Source organism: Silene latifolia, chromosome 3, assembly GCF_048544455.1.
Source record: "Silene latifolia isolate original U9 population chromosome 3, ASM4854445v1, whole genome shotgun sequence".
In the NCBI taxonomy this organism is placed as follows: domain Eukaryota; kingdom Viridiplantae; phylum Streptophyta; class Magnoliopsida; order Caryophyllales; family Caryophyllaceae; genus Silene; species Silene latifolia.
The window spans coordinates 14185041-14191009 of NC_133528.1; positions in this window are offsets into that span (position 1 = coordinate 14185041).

A 5969-nucleotide genomic window follows, 5' to 3' on the forward strand; every position below is an offset into this window, starting at 1 on the left:
TAAAATACCCATTAATTTGTAATTAACCAACAATATCAAGTCACGGAATAAACCGTCATGGTATAAGGAACCAAGGATGATTTCGATAATGGTCAAAAAGACTTGTCATAAGAACGAATTAAAGTGGAAATAACCGTAAAAGAAAATAAAGAAAATAAAAGGAAATGTTGCGGAAAGATGAACACAAACACGTTTGACTTCTGACCTGGGAAGCCAATAAAGGTGCAAGCCCCTAGGCGTGACCGAGAGCTTCTACCTCAGGCCAAAACTCGGTTTTGGCTCGATCTTTCCATGTTTTGAATCGTGTTATGCATGTTTTATGTTTACAAAATCATGAAAACAGTAAAAATATGAAGTAAGTGGAATATTTACACCCACAAACTTACATGTTATTATGTTTACGAAGTAGATGACTATTGAGACGGTTTTCTTGTTATGCGACTATTCGATATCAAAATAAGTTTTAAAGAGTGCCTTAGAAAAGGATTTTGTTTTGAAAATGTGTTGTTTGAAATCATGTTGATTAATGTTGAGTTGGTCAAATTGGTCGGATAATTGTAACGGCGACGATACCAAACAAAATGTGTAAGGCTTGTTTTTCAGATTGCTAGGTCCGAAACACGTGTCGATTTTTGACTTAGGAAGTCAAGTTTAGAAGTTTAAGGGAGAGGTGAGAGGGCAGACACTCGCGTGAGTGAAATGGGGTGTAAAAAGGGGGTATTTATAGTGAAATATAGGGTGGTAAGTCGGTTGAGTTTGCTTGATGGCCAAGGAGAGGCTACTTGGGAGCTAGGGCGCGAGCTAACCTGCACCCCAAGTGAAGGTCTTGTCCTTTTCCAGTTTGGACGTAGCCTTTGCTTTATCTAATGTTTGGTTGGTGTGATTTGCGGTGTTTACCATTATGTCGTGTAATAAGATGGTATTTGGGTGTTATTTGGGGGAGGTTTTGCATGCTTGACTCAGGTTTCGGAGTCGGGTTTGGGCCCGGAGTCGGTTTTAACTCTAAATAGTGTTATTTTAATGCAAACGACGTGATGAAACCATTTATGACATTATTTTTTATGTTCGAGACTCAGGTTGAGTCGGGTTGCGGATTTTGGAGTCGGTTTAGGGACTGAAGTCGATTTTAACTCTAAATAGTATTGTTTTAATGCAAATGAAGTTAGAAAATCATTTTTGACATTATTTTTTATATCCGACTAACGCATTGAATCGTCTCATATACAGTCAATCCACGCTCGCATATCAAACTACGTTGTAGTCCGATCATCATCGGGTATTTTTTAGAAGGTGTAAATTCCAGGTATCTACAAGTAATTATCTATCTTAAGTTCTTAACCGGATAGTGGAGATTGATAATTTGAGATGTTTTTCTTTATTGCACGTAAACTCGCACTTTTTTAATCGACGTTTGTGCTTCATTAATGGCCAAAAAGTACCAGTAGCAAATTAAGGTCACATCTTATTGATGTTGAATATGTAAAACTCTGCCAGGAATCGTATTTAAGATAACAATAACAAATGAAATTCAACTAATTTTGTGTTTGATACATTGGGTGTTACCTAATACATAAGTCTTGTTTGGTTAAATTAGCTGAAAAATGGAAAAACAGGCAGGAATTTTATTAAAAAAAAAATTGATACTCCAATGGTATTTATTTTTCACACTTGCAACATTTTGTACTTTGTAATTTAGGTAGCTGAAAACTTAGCTATTTTAATTTCAGCTTGTTATCACTTATTATCAGACACTTGCAAAGTTGCAAAACATAAGGTAACATGAATTTTGGTAAGTAAGCTGTTTTTTTTTTTTGAAAGAGGTAAGTAAGCTGTTTTAGTCAAACAACAATATTTGTCTTGAAAAAAAACTATACTCCATGCATATGATGTATCGACAAGGGTTTTTTGTCAAACACAATCTTTAAAAAAAAGTTTTTTCCAAACACCACCTTTTAAAAAAAAAGTTTGTAAAACACAACCTTTAATAAATTTTTCGTTGTCAAACACGACTTTTTGGCCGAAGGACTTAACATTTTGCAATGGGGTAACTTTCAGTCGACGTTTGAGATAGCAAACGATGTCAGTTTGAGGTGTTCTTGGACTCGTTGTAAAGGTGGAAATACAAGCTTTCCAGGGGTTATCAATACAATGGTCAAAGGTGGCCTTATGTGGGGTCAATTGATGTGTAAAGTAAGGCTGGTTGGAGAGGCTAGCTCTAAAGCGAGTGGTCATAGGGTTTTTCGTGGGTCTTTAAATGGGGTTAGGGTATTTTATTTGGTCTAAAATTTGGTATATATATAGAAGGGAGTGTAAGGTAGGTCGTAGTTGTGTTGCTTTTGGTGGTTGTTTATTGTAAGTGGTGGTTTGAGGTGAGTGAATTGACCCACAAAAAAAAATCCTACTTTGACATTCTTTTGATTGTTTTTTACCTCCAATTTAACTCCCCTCGAAACACCACTTTCAACCACCAACCACCACAAACAACACAACTAAGACCTACTTTGCACTCCCCGCTACCTACATACCAATTTTCAGACCAAACAAAGCATCTTAACCTCATTAAAAGACCTACTAAAAATCCTCGATCACCCGCTAATCTCTCCGACCAGCCTTACTTTACACAACAATAGACCCCACATAAGTCCACCTTTGACCATCGTGTTGATAACCCATGGAAAGCTTGTATTTCCACCTTTCCAACGAGTCCAAGAACACCTCAAACCAACATCGTTTGCTATCCCAAACATCGATTGAAAGTTACCCCATTGCAAAATGTTAAGTCCTTCGGCCAAAAAGTCGTATTTGACAACGAAAAATTTATTAAAGGTTTGTGTTTTACAAACTTTTTTTTAAAGGTGGTGTTTGGAAAAAACATTTTTTTAAAGGTTGTGTTTGACAAAAAACCCTATCAACAATGCGAATATTATAAGTTACAATAGAGCAATTATTATATTAAGGGTGTGTTTGAATTGAGAGATTTAGAGGAAAAAGAAAGGAAGATGATAGTAGTGGTTTGTGTCGGTTTAAGAGGGTGATTTTATCACCCTCGTGTCTTTTAATATAGGTCTTTAGGTATGTTTATCCTAGTATTTGATAATAAGTTATGATGTGGTAACTTGTCCATTTTACCTCGATTTTATAATTGATGAAGAGTCTATATAGCGATATACTCAAGAGGGGGGGTGAATTGAGTATGTAAAACTCTTGCCCACTTTTTCGATTTATTAATAATTTATTAATCACTCGAAGTTTATCAATTAAACTTGACTAATTAATTTATCGTATGTGTGAAAATGAAATAATAAATGCGTAAATAAAGGAGACACACGAAGTTTTGAAGTGGTTCAGTTTCACAAGTCAAAACCTACGTCCACTTTTCTCGATTAATAACTTTAGTACCTTACTACGGATTACAAAATTATCAATCTAACTCGTACAACTAACTATAGTTGTAACTCAATTTGAGTATCGTTAAATACTCGATTTCTATCTTACGTTAATAAGAAAGTACTACTAGATTCTACTAGTGTTCACGTTAATGAACGAGTATGAATACAATGAGTACTATTATCCTATTAATGAAACAAACGAGAATGATTGACTTAAAGAGGCACATGGTTTTTTTGCTTTAGACACAATCAGGGTTTCGAAAACGATTGCAATTTTGAAACAATTAAATTCGAAATATGCTTAGGGTTTTTGCAAAGGTTTTTCTCAATTAAAATGTAAATCAGTGTCTTGCCTTTTCTAATGAAATACTTTGGTATTTATAGGAGTAGAAAAACCTAAAACTAGGTCAAAAAATCGAAACCCTAGCCACCTCCCTTAGGTCCGAAAATCCATGAAGTGGGCTAGGTCCAATCTTTTATTTTTATCTACAAATTACCTTTTATTTAAAAACCCTAATTACTACTAGGATATTTTCGACTAGAAGGTGATATGGCCATAATCCATTTCACTCTAATTGAAACCCTAATAATAATTAGTTTTAAATCATAAAACTAAGATAATATGATTAGAAACCCTAGATTACATAACAACCCATAAGTTGTATGATAAATCAGTAGGATTAACATAATCTATATTACTAATTTCATCTAGAAAAGATATAGTATAAATATCACTTTAATTTTCGAAATAATAAATAAATCTAAAGCTTAGATTGTGCTCTCTTATAAGTCGTTTATGGTTATAGGTCAAATGGCTATAACCATGAACTTTGATAGGTAAGGTTAGAGATGAAATAGCTATAACCATACTTTCTCAAAAACCATTTTGTTCATACCAGTTATAGAATGAAATCCTATATCCCTAATCTTCATGAGATCTTCAAATATAGGTTTCTTTCTTTATCTTGATCTAGAAGCTCTTCATCTTGAGCTTCCATCAAATAATATATCGTTTTGCTTGAGTTCGTCTTCTGAGGTTATGAGCAAAACAACCATAACCAAGTTTGAATGCCAAGCTTGATTTCATCATGAGAATTCCATCATATGCTATAATCATAATTAGTCTTCACGGAAATTGTCAACTAAAATGTGCACCATTAAACAAACAATTACAAGCACAAGTGTATAACATATTACAAATCATAATACTTGTCATTATCAAAACTTATATAAATATGGTCCAACAAATTCCCCCTTTTTGATGATGGCAAGTCTCTTATGATTTGTGACTAAGGTCAAGTTCCCCCTCAACATACTACTACCAAAGTTATAGTAAGTTGATCGCAAGAACAAGCTATTTATATTCAAAGTTATAGCATGGAACCCCTTAAGAGATTAAAGATCTTGACAAGGAGCAAGCTTAGGCAATAATTCAAGTCACACGATTTCTTCCCCCTCTTGACATCATCGAAAAGACGAGAACAGACATAAAACGACTAGAATGATATCAACCGAGGCAAGAAATATATATTAATCAAGGCATATATTATAGCATAAGAACGACTTCAACATAAGCAAGCTCTAAATATAGAGTGTGTAATACAAACCAAGATGAGTATAGATTTTTGTAAGAGAGAATGAAAATAGTCACTCACATAACTACGACCTACAAAAGCATGCATGCAATCTAACATGATAGATATCTCTAGTAACCGTACATATACATTCCAACCAATCGAGGTCCAAAACACATGCCGAGGACTTACATATGAATGTGAGATGAGGTAATTGGGTAAGAAGGGGCAAAATAATTTGGATATGTGGAGGTAAAAGCCAAGCTAGAACCGATTACAATCAAAAGTAGCCATATTCCACTTTCCAACCCAACATGAAAGATAATGTACCATGCCAAGTACGGCACACACTCACTCACATCAACAAGTACTTCTCCTCAAGTAATATGGAAATGATAGGAGTAATAAGAGATTCTTGCTTTTCCATCTTTTATAGTAACATGTTTCCTTTTTTGTGTTTTTTTTTTCATCATTTTTTTTTTTCGTTTCAATCCATCATTTTCTTCTTCCTTCCAATATCCATCACAAAATCAACAAAATTAACCGCAACAAGACTTCCAAACTTACCAACAAGACTAGCTTGACAAGGGTAGGCCATATGAAATGTAGTAGAATAATTGGGTCAAAACGAGGCAAATTTGGCTATTGTGAGGTTAGTAGATAAAACGTAAAGGAAGGGTCGCCTCTCCACATGTGTCCCCACCACAAACCGAGTGTATACAGGCAATAAGAGACAAATTTCATGCTTATGCAATTTGATGTTAAATGCCATGTAAGGAGTACTACTCACATCCTAAATTAAACCAATCATGAATGTCATTGGTTTTTGAAGCTTTAAACCTTAGAATGTATAAGTGATGAAAGATATGGTTTGTATACAACACAAAATATAATAGACTAGCAAACGGAATATTCTCATAAAATAATAAAATACTATATAAGAATGTACTTGCAGCGAAAAATACGAACATAGTCATACAATCTCGTCAAATCTAGTCAGTCATAC